General features: G+C 36.3%; 1 protein-coding gene across 3 annotated transcripts in view; it reads right to left on the bottom strand.

The window, feature by feature from the left end:
• LOC111057564 (neuropeptide CCHamide-1 receptor) overlaps positions 1-17,764 on the bottom strand; it is a 169,990-nt gene that overhangs the window by 56,802 nt on the left and 95,424 nt on the right. The window lies entirely within an intron of this gene.

The raw sequence follows: 17,764 nt of genomic DNA, 5'->3' as shown, positions 1-17,764 counted from the left end.
AAGACAATGATGGAATTTCATAAAGTGATGGCTGTGCCAGTCCTCCCCTATGGTAGCGAATCGTGGATCGCTACTCAACCTCAAGAGAGTAGAGTAAAAGCCGTTGAAGGGCGATTCTCACGGCAATCAAAAAGTTGTGTTCGAAGAGATCACATCAAGATATGAAGCTCAAATTATACTGTCTGGAAGAGAGGATTTATCAGCGTACTTCCTAGAAGGAGCACGCTGACAGAATGTCCGCAGGAAGAATCCACTACAAACCCTGCTATATAGGCCAAAGGAAGAGAGAGGCGGTGTTATGTGATATTTTGTCCTGAAATATCTTGGTAGGGTAGTCAAATCAGCTTTTTTCACTACTACGACACAGATTCCACGGCACAACGTCTCTACGTCACTGAGATATTTTGGCCCCACCACAACATTGACATTTCATTGTTTAACGGCTACCCACACACGCACAAGCCCTAAAACCCTCCTAACTAACACAAACCTACACTATAACTCACACTCCTCCAATATGCGAGGGAGGAAAAATTGAAGAGGTCAGGAGATCATTGAAGTGAAGACATTAAAAATCTTCTTATCACAATAATTATTAATCAACACTCAATACAAATATCAATTGTGAGTCGGAAATGGCAAATATGCCCAATCCTTGAAGGCAAGAAGAAGATAATGATATAATAATATTTATATTTCATTTGAACCTAGAACACTCAATAATATTGCTGATTCGATGGTTGGTAGGGAGCTCCACACAAGCTATGAAGTTATGAATTTTAGTAGTGAAAGCCTTTTTCATATAAATATAGAGTACTTAATACATCACCTCTTGTAATTGAAATCGTCTGATCAATGCAATTCTTTGTCTATTGACCAATCTTCATTTGAAACTTGAAAGTGAAAATGTGTACCAGAAAATTGTCAGGATGTTTCAAGAACGAACTTGCGTCCCACCATCTGCTCATCACTGGACAAAAAGGAAGAAAACCAGAAATGTTCAGGGTTTCGAAGCTCTATCGAGTGGAATGATAATAAAAAAACAATATTTGCTCTTCTCCAAGCCACGTCCTTCTCCGGAAAGGACAACTCGCCGACGTAATCACCCTCGCTACAATACTTTCTATGATAACAGGACACTGGATCCAACGACCAACCAGCTTCCTGAGTGTCAGTATTGCCAGACCGGTTATGAGGCTCTGATCCTCCCAGTAACAATGATACGACACACTTCATGGCGCAACTCTTCTACAAATATTGTCTATTGTTACTGCCAAAGTCCTACAATTGGGGTGACATTCTTGCACAATCCACACTCTTCTCTATTGCTCTCTTGTTTTCAAACTCTCATTTTCTCTCCGTCTTGGAGCATTGCTACAGCGCAATGATTTTCCTGATTCCCAACTCAGTCGCACCATAAGCTCGCTCAGTTTCCCTCCACCTGAAAGGAAATAATAAGAGAATACGACACGCTGCGTCATTAAGTTTCAGCTTCACTCGAAAGTTGATATATTCTCTCCTTCACCGGCAGGATGCAATTATTTCCTTTCGAACTCGATCACTCAGCTTTATCTATCCGTTGTTGCTCATGTATGTATGAGTTCCCGGAAATAGACTGTATTATAACGAGAACCATACAGAACATTCAGTTTTCTAGAAAGATTGACTATGGAAGAGATAACATATTTCATTTTCGAATATGTGTTTTGAAATATGTAGGACTAATAGTTCCCAATTCAGTATTCTATGTTGAGATTAGGATTATTGATTGACTGTTGGATGAGGGATATTTGTTGAAAATGATTCAAAAACGCTATAATGAATGTGGGAAACACAATATACTTCTTTTCCCTCTATGTATGTTTGTAAGCACCAAATGGAGTTTTTAGTCACTCATTGGAAGATATATTCTTCATTTTTTGTGATATTCATTGTTCATTATGGGAATGTATAATGCAGATGAATATAATGAGCTACAACGTTGGTTTTTGCAATAAATTGTCACGAACATGAAACTTATTATTTAACCTTATCATTCATATGAATTCCATCTCAATGAGAAATGTTGATGATGATTAGACGGCTTTTAGATGATGTTGGAGAATTTTTCGAGAATAATCCACATCCAATGGATCAATAATGAAGATTGTTATGAGGTTTCAATCTATGATACACATGGATGAATTCAACATCTCCACTACATTCAGGCTTTTCATCACATTTGGAGTCAGTGTATGTTTCGATCAAGAATGAACCGGCAATTTACTTAAATTCGGCTCTCTTTGGAGTAGTGAAGTGAAATGTGACGAATGTAGAGAGCTCTTGCCTCATTTCCGAGCCGAATTCTCTGGAACAAATAAGTTCATTTGCGGCTGGCAAGTCGAATGCCGAATGTAACAAGTGCCGGCACAAATGTGTTCAGTGTCACCCCACCGTGACATCTGGTCAATTATCTCTCAATTCCTCAACAGAGGAAATGTCACTTGACTTCGTCAGTTTGATAATTGATTGAAATGCAAGAGAGGCTGAAAACCCTGCTCATGCAAATGTATTTTTGTCCAGCCCAATCAATAAAAATCGAACTACTGAACTCCTAGTTGAGAATCGGAGTTTAATTATTATTATACACTCCCTTATTTTCGACTTTCGAGGTAACACGGATTACTCATGGCTTACTCGAAAATAGCATGGAGCTGTGCAAAATGTTCATAGTCCCATCATCAGTTATTTTTTAGGCATTTTTTTTTACCAATTTACTACCATACAGGTTTAAATCTTGAGCTTTTCTGCTCTCAAAAATTGTCACCCCATTCATGGAAGGGTAGATTCAAGCAATGAAGAAATATTTGATTTAAAAAAAAATCCAAAAAAAAATTTATCATCTAGTCTTATTGGATGTTCATGTATCATTTCACGGGTCTTGAAGAACTACTCCTTGAAAATGCAATAGCATTGATGCTTACAATATAACAAAAGCTTTGAGGAATCAACTGTTATAGTAGAATATATCTACGATATTCATTGCAGATGTCGCAGCATGCAGATGATTTGTGAGCTTTTGCTAAAATCGTATCAGTGTGATTCTGGAGCAAGCAGAAAGGTCACTATTGTGATAAATTATTGACGGGATGATCATCATCCGAGTAATTCGAACACTTCCTAGCGTTCAATGCTATTCAGTTTGGCAAACCGAGAGGAATGGTGGAAAGATATAATAATTGCAGAACAACTCAACTGTTCTCTCTGCTTCTGTCTGAATTGTTCACTGTTATTATTTCGGAAGGATTTGTAAGATGACTTCATGTGTGAATTCATTCGTACATAGTTTTTTCATAAGCTGTTCCATTCCCATGAAAAAGTTCTTGGTTTCAGTTTTGCCCATGGTTTATTAATTACTTAAACACGGAGTATGAAAAACAAACATAATGGATATAATGAGCCTCGAGATGATTCGTGTGGAACTAAAAATAATAATGATGTTACAAATAAATAATGAATAGAACTTTACCAAGTATAAATAGAAAAAAATGCAACAATATGGGAAAAAAATATATTATGGACAAATAATAATAATAATGACGAGTGACCAGGCTAGCTCTGGTCTAGTGTCAGAGTTTCCAGGATATATAGATAATATTGTACTGCAGCCGTGCAGTCTTGATCTTAATTTCACTGCTATTCATTACATCTAATTATTGCAGACTTGCATCGTCGGGGTTGAATAAAAGTAGTATAATTTTAAAACAACAACACCTTTAGTTCAACAGTTTCAAAAAAGCATCTGCATGCTGCGACATCTGCAATGAATATCGTAGATATATTGTGCTATAACAGTTGATTTCTCAAAGCTTTTCTCATATTGTAAGCATCAATGCTATTGCATTTTAAAGGAGTAGTTCTTCAAGACCCGTAAAATGATACATGATTATCCAATAAGTCTTGATGATAGATTATTCTTGTACTGGATTTTTTTTAAATCAAATATTTCTTCATTGCTTGATTCTCTTGGTCAAAAAGTAGAATGATTTGAAAACTCCTAGCTATGTAACCAAGAAACTGTGCCTTATGGGATTTTTGTCATGTAGCCTATTGTTGATTGGCAAAGGTCGAGTGGTACCGTATACCAAAAAGGGCAGCTACTTAAAACTACACAGTCTGCTTTGTATTTTATTTCCGAGATACAGTATTGTTTCAACATATGGTACTATAATTCCAGTCTAAAAAAAGTATATCCGTATCATTAATTTGTACAATCCACTCCTCAAGCTTTTTTGAAACTGTATAACGGTGTTGTTGTTTCAATTTCTCTAGGCAGTAGATCAGAAATTCTGGGAGCATTATATAAATAGAACAAAATGGTTTCCGGATCTCAAGGCCAAACTCCCCTCCCCATACCACCTGTAGGCTAATAATATTTTCGTGTCTCAGCAGTACCTTATCGAAATACAAGTAGGCCTAACGGAGTGATAACAATTTCCAGGCTTTTTGATCAGGATACTGAAAGAGCTTTTCAATAAGGCTACTTGAGGCTCCAAATTATTGTAGTTGAGGATATTTAATGGGTTTCCTAATTCCTATTGATGACTCAATAAATATATGTTTTGGTCCAACTTAAAGTGGCCCAGCCTCAGAGCTAGTAAGCACCTTCCCAACCAATCAAACCATAATTCAGTATGCTTCCTACTAACGCATAGTGAAACACTCGTTTAACATAATCCTGGCAAACATTTCTGAGAGAATTAAACTTTCTCCAAGTAATGAGAAGCTGGTCCTTAGCTGAGCCATAGTGGCTCTATGGATGTGGCAACCAGATATGTATCATCAGCTTAAGTAGTTACATACCCTTAAGGGGGCCATTGCCTAGATCATCGACACAGTACTATTTGATTTGATTAAGTTCTGCTCCATCTCCTATCAATTGTCATAATGAAAGTCAATGATACATTGACTGGAAAGTGAAGTATATTAGTTAATCGAAAATATGTTTCCAGATAGTGGAATTACACCGAGTGTGAGCACTGAGTGGAATCATAAATATTTTGACTTGATAATGATTCCACCATCCCTTAATTGGTTTCAGGTGTTGATCGAGGAGATAATGAAAATTACCCATAATCAAAATAACTAGTAAAATTCAAAATTATTATGAACTTTTGGCTGGCAGGCTTGCTTCGCTCGTCTTAACTGTGTAGCCGGGGGGATCCGCCCAAATTTTAATATCTTCTTTTCATTTAATCTCGATAAAGTTTAGGAAACGCAGATGCACACTGGTAGAATGCCGATTTTGGTCGAGTCTTTGATAGGATTTCTAAGCTCTTTTGATGCTTAATTTGTACAACTTGACTGAACCTCACTTGAACCTACCAGATTTGAACATTTTTTCATTTTAGAATTAGAAGCAGCAAAATAATATTCTTTCATAATTTGAAAGTATCTCTTCACATTTGTTAGAGAATCACAATTCTCAAAATTTTAGGTCTATCATGATTTAGATCTGATATAAATAGAAGAGTAATGAGGTCAATACATTAGATATCCATAATAAATATCAAATTATCTTCTTGTACTGCTGTACTTCGACTGAGCCCAAGTTTGAACTTCCCCAACTTGGTGAAAATAAGGACGTATCTTCCACTCAAGAAGAAAAAGTGACACATCCATTAAACTTTTAGTAATATGCAATGAGGAAATCCAAATGAGATGCTGAAAAAGATTCAGGTATGTCACGAACTCAAGTGACAAATTTACAAGCAACAAGAGGATTGCAGGATTTTTTCCTGAATAATACTTCCCTCGCAATTTCAACCAGAGATCTGGAGTAAGTTCTTGATGGTTTCAGGTGCTGACAAAACTTTTACTCTGAAAAATCGTCAATGATTCACTATCCCTCACTTTCAGGATAGGACTGAACGAAGTGGTCTACAGCTATTCTGACTTGCCGGAAGTTCAATCCCAGAGGAATGTGAGTTTTATTGAGGACTAATCTGCCAAGTCCCATAGGAGCTGAAATAGAGATGAGTTGGAATGAATGACTCCTTTATCCATGATAATGTATAATGCAATTTTGCTAGAAGGAGTTTCGAGGAACTGTTGAAAATGAAGAAAATATTATTTTTCATTGGACGGGAGTGATGGCTCCACAGTTGTTACAGCTCGCAATAATTTCAAGATTAGAAGAAAAGTGATTTGGTCTTCGCTAATGACTTCGAAAACACACTATAATATTATAGTATTGCTTGTATAAAAACGCATTCGGATGCTTTCATTTGGCAAGTCCGAAGAGGATTTCCCATTTATTGCGCATGAGGGAAACTCAACGAGTTCAATACTATATAAACACAGTTGTAGAAAGTAATGTATTCTCTGTAATAATTCTGTACTTGGTGAACTCTATTTGCCCGTGTTATTTGTGCTCATTGTAACGGTTTTATGCTACCTAAGGGTTTTTTAGTTGAAATTCAGTTTAATTCAAATTATTAAGATGATTATTATTTAAAAATTTGATGCGCCGAATAGCTCGTTGAACAACGTGGGACCTATTGATAAATTATGTTTGATCAAAAATAAGAACTTTCAAACTAAAGGAAAGTTCACGGCAAGTAGAATTAATTGATTTTCTTAACATAAAATCTATTTGGAAAAATCTATAGTGCTCTGGATGTAAATACATAAAATGATTTATTTCGGGGACTTTCGATAAGTTTACCTCCTCACTACCCTGAACAGAACTGCGGGGTCAAAAATTGTCTTCCAAACGTTTCCCTCTATAACACTTGGTTGACTGGGCTATAGTTATCTATATCATAAAGCTGCGTACACATATTCGCGCTTCCAACCCGCACCGAGCACGCTCCTCCCTCGTACCACCATCGAACCACAGTCGCTCCGCCCATGCACCCATCATGAACGTTACGGAAGATGTTAGATCTTCTCGCGTTCCCCGGTCAAACCACTCTTGTTCGCCGGTCGATCATCAATCGGTTGCGGAGCAGAGCGAAAGTCTGTACGCACCTTAAGGGAGAGTAGGGTTGTGTGTGATCGTGTGTTCGTGTGTTCGATTGTTCGTGTGTTTGCATCAAAGCATGTGAACTTGTGCATTGTACACCGGAAAAACGGAAATGATTTAGATCTCTAAATTTTGCACATAGATTCTAAAAATATCAATATCGTGCACCTGGAAGCCCAAATTTCAATTTTTCAGAATTAATGTTCCAATTCCATCAATGGTACATACGATTTCATAGAAAAATCACCAAATCGTATGGTCGGAATTAAAAAAGGTACATCTGTTTCTATTATTGCTTTCTACCTGATACCACTTAACCTCAATAATATTGTTTTGATAATTGATAAATATTTTTATTATAAATATAATAGTAGTATTGTTTTGAAAATCAATAAATATTTTCATTTTCACAAACTCTGTATAATAATATGGTGAATGTGGAACAGCTGCATCAAAGATTATTTCAAAAACATCTGTTTAGAAAAAAACTTTCCCCCAGTTGCATACGTCTGTTAACGTTTAATCGCGATAAAATGCTATACTTTAATTGAGATTAGCAATAACCGATGCATTTTGGTTGCACAAAAAAGAAATTCCAAGCGATAACGCCAATTAAACTAATCAACCTGAAATAGTATCTTAAGTCACAAAGACGGGAAATGCCGTTTTGCAGACGAGAATGATGTTTCTAGTCGAGGCGCTAGCCGAGACCTAGAATCTCATTCGAGCACTGCAAAAGACATTCACGTCCAAGTAACTTACACTATTTTTTGTCATAATAATCTAGAAAAGAATAATTGAGAAACAGAAAACATTACCTGCTTGTGCTGACATTACTACATGCATTCTATAAACATAACCTAGTTTACAAGTTTCGAATCGGTAATTTCTTGATTGTAGTTGACAAAAATTCCACCTGGAGCGCTAAAAAGCGGCTTTAGGAACAGTTTTGCTGTTCCAAATTCGGAACCAGGAAACATACTCGACTGTAAAGAAGACATGATTTTATTACAGTATAGTATGCTGTAATGAGAATCATATGTTTTTTTGTTCTATAATCAGCTGTTTACCGGCTTGATTTCATGGATGTAAAACAGCTGAAATTGAATGACTATGACAAAAAAATTTTAACAGGCCATTCATGGGGAATTAAATCCTACTAACGCCGATAAGGTATCTACTGATAGCTGTCTTCCAAAATTAGTTTTTGTTAAAAAAACTACAGAACTCAGAGTATGAGCTAAATATATGAATGAATTTTATCCGTTAATAAAATAGAGTATTTAGCTGATATTAGCATTCAAAATTATATCCTGATTTTTGAGTTTAGTTTTCGATCTGTTTCGTTTGCAGACAGCACAACACTGGCGACAGACAGAACATTTTTATGGCGCGTGCTTGATGAATAGTCACTGCTTCAATAACATAACCTTACTTTTTTGTAATTTGTTTAGAACTTAGACCAATTATAGAATAGACACGGCTCATTGTCTATTCATACTGGAAGTCGAAGAAGCCAACATCTACTGCCAAATCCACCCATCTTGACGTCACAACAGTGACGTCACGCATCGTATAGAAATTATAGAAAACGCAGCATATAATTGCATTGAAATTTTTAGGAAAAAAAGTGGAATATCTTTTCATGCATAAGTTGAAATTCATACACATAAATATTGTAAGTTGTAACTGTTAAGGTGTGTACAGACTGTCGCTCTGCTCCGCAACCGAACGTCACTCCAGCAGAGCGATTGATGATCGACCGGGGAGCAAGAGTGGTTCGACCGGGGAACGCGAGAAGATCTAACATCTTCCGTAATGTTCATGATGGGTGCGTGGGCCGTCCGACTGTGGTTCGATGGTGGTACGAAGGCAGTACGAGGGCGGCACGAGGGAGGAGCGTGCTTGGTGCTGGTTGGAAGCACGAATATGTGTACGCAGCTTAATATTATCCTTGGTTATAATGTAAGTGAACTCATTGCAGCATTAGAATAAATTAGTTTTGTAGGCTACCCTACCTTATTATTTTCAAAACACATTATAACTTAACCGATATCGTTTTCGCCCGTAGCTAGAAATAACTTAAAACACCATGAATCTGAAATAGACACTATCTGAAAGTTTTCCATACGATGCGTGACGTCACTGTTGTGACGTCGAGATGGGTGGATTTGGCAGTTGTAGATGTTGGCTTCAGAGGCTAGACTTCCCAGAGTGTCTATTCTATAACTGGTCTAGGGTTTAGAATAATAATTTTAATAACATCACTGTCGGATAAATTACAGTGTTTTTGGATTATGAAATCGTCAAAATCTTGGTTAGTTAACCGGAAAACTTAATCGGAATTAAAAACTAACCGATCTTTGTGGAACAGAAATGAATCCGTAAAACTAACGCTGATTTGTTAATCGGCGTTAATGTCCATATTTAACAGACGTACGTGCAACTGGCCCATAGTTTTGAAACTTCGTTTTCCTTATGCAATGTGCAGGCCTACACGTGGCATGCATTATTAATTTCTCAGCTAGAACAGCTTTTTGAGACAAAGTGATAAAAATAAACGTCTACATTTTCATCAATGCTGTATCGGCAATATGAAAATGCATGCAGTTGATATGTTTACAGATGGAATTAAATAGAGAATGCATTTATTCAAATGCTAATTAATATATAATTATTATTCAACGAAAATCCTAAATAAATGCTGTAAATCACCCCGAAGACTTCAGCTACTGCAGACATTATCCAGAGATTGTCAGTTTGGTGTAAGGGTAAGCATTCCTGACTGGCAATTGGGAGGTACCGGGTGCGATTCCCGGGCTGACAAATAATTTTTGGATAGTAGTTCTAATCGAATCTCCATCTAGCTGTTAACCCTGTTGTCAATGTCTGCAGTAGCAGAAGTCTTCGGGGTGATTTACATAATTTATTTAGGATTTTCGTTAAATAATAATTATATATCAATTAGCATTTGAATAAATGCATTCTCTATTTAATTCCATCTGTAAACTGGTTGGCCGCTATGGCTTCGTATAAAATGAGAGCTGCTATCCAGAGATTGTCAGTTTGGTGTAAGGGTAAGCATTCCTGACTGGCAATTGGGAGGTACCGGGTTCGATTCTCGGGCTGACAAATAATTTTTGGATAGTAGTTCTAATCGAATTTCCATCTAGCTGTTAACCCTGTTGTCAATGTCTGCAGTAGCAGAAGTCTTCGGAGTGATTTACAGCATTTATTAAGGATTTTCGTTGAATAATAATTACAGTTTATATGTCTTTGAATAAAGGTGTTGATATTTACACCAAGAAATTATTCTCTTTCATTTTTTATTTAATTTAAATTTAAAAATTATTCGAGTCCTGATAGAAAGACTGACTCACTATAAAGTCAGTCGAAAAATTTAATATTGGAATGAGGGGTATTTTGGCAAGCTGAGCAAAAAATAAGGTCATATGCACCTTTTCGTTATATCTTCAAATGAAAAATGAGTTTTGTGGGTTGTCAAAAGACACCTCTGAAAGGTAAACTATTCAACTCATTCTATCTTTTAGTAAAATAACAATGATCATCCATCCATCTATTATCTTCTATACTATAATAAAGGAAAGAACTGGATTATACACGTGTAAAGTATAGGGAAATTATGTTTGACGCATCATCACGTCTGAACTAATGGACTGATTAACTTGAAATTTTGCATATAGATTCTTGCTTAACCAAGGATGGTTATAAACCTATTTTGAATTCCTAAATATTTGATTGCATCAAATTTTCAGTTTTTCAAGTTTTCAATTATTTGTCATGCTTTCTGTTGTTGTAAGGAAGCAGCAGAGCATTTCTCTTAAAAGGGAAATTAGAAGATAGGTATGATTGGGGATCCTTTTTGAATGAGAAAAACAGGTTTTCCGTCGCACCCAAATTTTTTCCGCCATTTTGGAACCTGGGTTTGATCTGATTACAGGTGAAATCTTGAAGAAACTTCCAAGGAAAGGTATTGTCATGCTAACATATTTATTCAATGCATCACTCAGATTACAGCACTTTCCTTCAATTTGGAAGGTGGCAGAAATCATTATGTTGCAAAAGCCTGGGAAATGTCCTCAAGAAGGAAAATCGTACCGCCCAATATCTCTTCTAGCTTTCAAAGCTAATTGAAAAATTACTAATGAAGAGATTGGCTCCCATCATAAGTAGCAGGAATCTGATACCAGCCCATCAATTTGGTTTCAGGCAGAAGCACTCAACCCTGGACCAACTACATAGAATCAATAATGTAATAGATAATTCATTAGAGTAAAAATGTATATGCTCAGCAATCTTCCTTGATGTGGCACAGGCATTTGACAAAGTGTGGCATGAAGGACTGATCAATAAACTTCATAAAATTCTTCCCACTCAACTTGTAAAACTTTTGAAATCATACATCACTAACAGATTGTTCAGAGTAAAACAAGTTGATGACGTCTCTGAATTAAAGGAAATAAGGGCTGGAGTTCCAGAAGGTAGTGTTCTTGGACCAGTTCTTTATGTGCTGTACACAAGCGATCTACCTGAATTGGATGCAGTGAAAATAATTGCTACTTTTGCTGATGATACTGCAATACTGGCAGAAGGGGAAACACTACAAGAAGCAGCCACAAAACTACAGAATGCTAGCAACAAATTCAGTGACTGGACCAAAAAATGGAGAATTCGATTGAATGAGATGAAGTTCATTCATATCAACTTCACAAACAAAAATATCAATGATCCGATTCGTATAAATCTAAATGGGAATGTAGTACCACACAGCAACACAGCAGAATACCTTGGAATGACTCTTGACGCCAAGTTGAAATGGAAAGAGCATATCAAGATGAAAAGGTGTGAGCTTGGACTCAAATACAGTAAAATCTATTGGCTGTTGGGCAGACAATCACAACTCTCATTAGACAACAAAATATTGATTTATAAACAAATTCTAAAACCTGTCTGGACGTATAGAATTCAGCTTTGGCGCTGCTCTAGAATACTAACATCAATCAGATTCAAACATTCCAAAACAAAGTACGGCGGAACATGGTGGATGCGCCCTGGTACATAAGGAACAGCGATTTGCACCGAGATCTACACATCCCCTATGTGACCAGTGAAATAAGACGATTGGCAGCTTATCATGAGTCACGTCTTCATCAACACGACAACACCGAAGTCATCCAACTACTAGACAGCACTGAACTCAAAAGGATGTTGAAGAGAACAAAGCCCTTCGAGTTGGTGTAGTGCTAGTGGAATGAGAAAGATATAAATAAAATAAATGTTTAGTGAAAGAATTTAAAGTAGAAGAATGATAGATTAGAACTGTAGGCTTCACTGGAAGACTTTAGCAATAAAAAATAATATTTTAGGATAAGAAATAAGAGAACAAAATTAATGGTTAGTCCTAGTGACATGTTTTAATGGAAGTAATAATAAAGTTGGATTCAAACTGAATTCAAAATGGCGGTTCCAAAAAAAAATTTTTTTTTTAATTGAAAGGTGGTCATATGATACATGATTCCGATACAGAATTTCCAGAGAAAAGGTATGGTGAGAACCGCACATCGATATCTCAAAACTTTCAAAATTTATTCTCATTCATTTCCTTTATTATAGTATAGAAGATTATATATCCATCTATCTATCATCTTCTATTCTAAAATAAAGGAAAGAACTGGCTTAAACACGTGTAGAGGATAGGAAAATTATGTTTGAGGCATCATCACGTCTGAACGGGTCGATGTCACTCTAATTTTCGTACACTCCTGACAGTCGAGGCCTACGACCGTAGAGGACTGTAAAACAGTCCTCTATGGTCGTAGGCCTCGAATGTCGTCGGTCTCGACTGTCGCGCCTCCTCAAAAACACAGTAAAAAATATTTTTAAGGAAGAATGTTTATGTAAAGTTGTTGTTTTTTCAAATCAACTTCCTAGATTATATAAAAAGGTAAATTTGTTCATTACTCTAAGCATCATACTACTGTATATCACATTTTTCTATTCTCTGAAGCTTATTAATTTTGTAACTTTTAAATTCTTTATAACTCTAAATTCGTGTAACTTTGAAAGTTCAGCATGTAAAATAAAGATACCAGCATCTTTCCATCCTCCAATTGAGTTTCGTCAACAAAGGTGGTCAAGTAATATACATTCCAGTACTTGGATGATGGTCCCTAAACATATTTTCAAGTAATGGGAGTCCATTACTACTGCATTATGCCTCCTTCATTGACAAATCTAAATATTTATCTATCTTCTATCCATCTATAAGACGAGATGGTATCTGTCTTTCTGTCTGTTTGTATGTGAGCTCATCATGCTTGAAATACTTGACTGATTAAGCTGTAATTCTTCACAAAGGTGATCGTTCTGAAAATCCTTCAAGGATAATCACTATTTACCTTCAAAGTTCATATGCTTTTTTATGAAGGGAGTTTCCATTATTTAGTTTTCAACAAATCTGAAGTTATAATCATTATAAAATGTATTTTGTCTGGAATCGCAGTAGGATGTGTCCTCAACTGTCACCTGCTGCAAGCGAGTCTCTAATTTTTGTATAGGCCAGACAGTCGAGACCAGCGACATTCGAGGCCAGCGACGGTAGAGGACACCTGAAAAAGTGGCCTCAAATGTCGCCTGCGTTAGGCGACAGTTGAGGCCACTCTAATTTTTGTACAGCCCCGACAGTCGAGACCTACGACGGGAGAGGACTCCTGAAAAAGTGGTCTCAAATGTCGCCTGCGTTAGGCGACAGTTGAGGCCACTCTAATTTTCGTACACTCCCGACAGTCGAGGCCTACGACCGTAGAGGACTGTAAAACAGTCCTCTATGGTCGTAGGCCTCGAATGTCGTCGGTCTCGACTGTCGCGCCCCCGTCTGAACTACTGGTCTGATTCACTTGAAATGCTGCTTATAAATTTTTAATCAACCGAGGATTCTTATAGGCCTATTTTCAATTATTCTAGATTCCATTACTTCAAGTTTTAAAATAGACCCTTGCGAAGCACGAGTTACCTGCTAGTATAATATATGATATATAATAATATTACAAACAACTTGATAGTCATAGTCTTACAGTAGCGCTCGTAGAGTAAACATCTTAGTAGTTTAGTTTCACCGTAGTGATAGTTTTCTAAACAATCATCGTTCATCAATAAGTGGGTCACTGGAACATAACCATACAGCAGCTATCTTCATACGTCATCGTCGTCGGATAGATGAGGTCACCAACCAAACCACCGGATGGACTGATCCCGCAATTCGAGGAGGAGGAAGAAGAGGATAACTTTCCAGGGAACCAAGGACTCAAAGTACGAGAACAACCAGGTAAAATGGAAACTGTTGAACAATTATTGCTGAGTGAATTCAACACAGACATAATGAACATGAAGAGTATCTCTTCGGAATTCAAGGAATGGGCTTCGTCAGAATTTAAAAAAAACAAGGTTTCCAGAGCCGAATACGATAATTTCTTAGGATTAGTTCAAAAATTAGCATTGGTAATCGTGAAAGTAGAAACGAGAGCAGTTACTATTAGCCAAATAAGTGATTCTTTAGGGCATCCGAAAATTCATGACTCATTACAGGACATAAGCAAATCTGTTCAGGAAATTAAAAATAAAGACAGGCCTATTACTTACGCAGACATGATACAACTACCGAAAAAAGCTACTTCAAGCGATCCCCAGTCCAATAATCAAGTCAGGAAAATCCTTCCAAAAGAACAGGTAGTCTTAATTAAACCCTCAAATTCCACCGGTAATGAGAAACAAGACAGTGAAAAAATAAAAGGAACACTGAAAACCAACATCGCGAGAAAGGATAACATTAAAATAAAAAAGACAGTACCCGTTAGAGGAGGAGGTTTACTCATTGTTCTGGATTCTCTAGAGGACAAAAAGAAATTATTGAAGAATAAAGCTGTGAATAATGATCAAATCAAGATAACTGAGCCCCAAAATAAAAAACCCAGGATAATTGTTTATGATGTTCCATCTGATCTCACTAACAAAGAGGTAACTGAAGAAATATATAACAAAAATTTTGTCAATTCAGGAATAGAAAAACAAAAATTTGAAGAAGGTTGCAAGCCATCATTCAAATTAGGGCCGAAAAACAAGGATTCCGTGCATTGGGTAGTAGAATGTGAACCCGAAATTAGGAAAGCAATAATTAATAAGAAAAAAATATTTATAGATATGACATCATGTAGAGTTAATGATTACCATGCAGTGCAAAGGTGCTATAAATGTCAAGTCTATGGGCACATCACAAAACATTGTAAAAAGGAAGAAGATATCTGTGGTCATTGCTCCATCACAGGACACAACATCAAAACCTGCCCTTCAATAGATAAACCTCCAGTATGTTTTAACTGCAAAAGAGCTGATAAACCCTCAGACCACAAAGTAAACTATCTAAAGTGTCCCAGCTATGTGAAAGCATTGCAACAATCAATTGATCGAACAAATTATGGAAGTGCTTAAAAAGATTAAAAATAGAATTTCCAGCTCAAAATCATCAAATAAATTCACAGCATCAAATATAAAAATAGATATTCAAGATTTCCTATCATCTATTAAAAAAACAGAATTAATAAAACAGTCAGCGAAAAGTAGGACGTCTTTGATTTTCAGCTTTGGTCAATATACAGATTTAAATTTATCATTAGCTCGCTGGAATAAAGATAGTTTACGTATTTCACTAGGCGTTGCACATTCAATCAAGAAGAAAACGCTGAGTCAAGATGAATACAATAGCTTACCTACTGTTTATTTACGGAACGTAAATAATAGCTCAATTCGTTTTCATCTTGTTAAAAATTCATTGACATTGATATTAGCGCAAAATAATAACAATGAGGCTCAATTAGGTATCCGTGACCTCTTACTGGTAATAGACGAATATGCATCGATAAATAAATACAACATTACGATTGGAATAGATTCTTTTGATATTGACTCCGAGTTTACATGCTTGGACATTTTAAGTTTAGTAATTAAAACTAAAAACCTGAATTATGTATTCTATTACAGAGGAATAAACAATCTAAAGTTCTTGGATATACCACATGAAAACGATGGCTCTGAAGATTGTCCAAAAGGATACCTACCGTATGATTCTATTCTTTATGCTTATTTGAACAGTATGATAGAACTCAGGAACTTTATTCAACAGTATGATGTTCTGAATGCGGATTTCTATAGGGGAGTACTATCATCACTGAATAGTAATATCTCTTCTTCAGCAGCATGTATTCAAGAGATAAGGCGGAACGAGATGAACATCTACGACAATCGACTTAAGACTTTCCTGTGGCCGACATCCACTACATATCGAATGGGCTTCTGTTTTGAAAATGAAGGAAAATACGTAACCTACAATGAAACAACAAAGTCATTCTTAACTAAGGAAAAGTATATTCTAGTCAGTAGAGACACCCAAATCATGCTGAATGCTGAGCTGCTGAAGAATATTCTAAAAGTTGACATCACAAATTGTAAGATGCCAAAAATAACTTGGATGGATGGAGTTCCAGGGTGTGGTAAAACTCACTTTATCCTTCAGCAACATACACCAGGTAAAGATCTCATTTTGTGTCAGACAAGAGCTGGAATAAATGAAATTAGGCAAGAGGTGAATAGAATTCACAAAAATAAATATGAAAGAATAATTAAACAGGATTATAGAACAGTTTCATCTTTTATAATAAACGGATCAAAAAAGCAGTACAAACGTGTTTTCATAGATGAAGCAGTATTAATGCATGCAGGTTTCGTGGGATTTGTCTCATCTCTCGCTGGTGCTTCTGAGATTATTCTGCTAGGAGATTCAAACCAAATACCTTACATAGAGAGAAGTAAATTAACAGCTGAATGGTCACACATTTCATCTCTCTGTGAGAAGAGAATCCATCAAACAGTAACTAGAAGGTGTCCAATAGACGTCTGCTACATCCTTTCCAGCTACTACCAGGACATTGGTACGAAAAATGAGGTTCTGTTATCCGTCAGACCTCCAATAACAAATGGAGAACTTGGACCACTTGAACCTAACACTCTGATTCTTACATTCACTCAGCTCGAGAAGAAAACAGTGCTAGAAGAGCTGCAATCAAAACTTCACCCTTCAATTAAAGTCCATACAATTCATGAAGCACAGGGCTTAACTCACAAGAATGTAGTTCTGATAAGGAACAATGAAAAACAACTTGGAATATATAACAGCACACAACATGTAATAGTAGCAATGAGCAGACACACACAAACCTTCAGATATATCACAACAGGGCAAGAAGATTTAGTGCTGACCCTAATTCGAAAACTAAAGGATGTTAGTGAAGAGTTTCTCTTAAGCTGGAATGAAAGAAACATGGAAGGGATTAATGAGAGTTTAAATAATGAGTAACAACAACTTATCAAATTTGCTCAGCTTCGAGGATCTTGATTATTTTGAAGAAATAAACGATGAAGTGATCAACAACAGTCAACAACTTTGTGCAGCATTGAGTTCTTGTGATTTGAGCATCTTCTGTCTCAATATAAGGAGTATCAGAAGAAATTTTGATGAGCTGATGATTCAATTGTGCGACATTAATTTTTCTTTTGATGTTATTATTCTAACCGAATGCTGGATTAGGACTGAATTTGTACTCCAGTCCATTCGAGGATATGATGTATTTTCCACCATAAACAACCCATTACAAAATGATGGTGTAGTTGTTTATGTTAAAGATAGTA

The sequence above is a fragment of the Nilaparvata lugens genome, chromosome 1 (assembly GCF_014356525.2).
Source record: "Nilaparvata lugens isolate BPH chromosome 1, ASM1435652v1, whole genome shotgun sequence".
NCBI classification, from domain to species: domain Eukaryota; kingdom Metazoa; phylum Arthropoda; class Insecta; order Hemiptera; family Delphacidae; genus Nilaparvata; species Nilaparvata lugens.
Note: the sequence above shows the minus strand (reverse complement) of the source record. Positions and strands in the feature narration are given on the sequence as shown.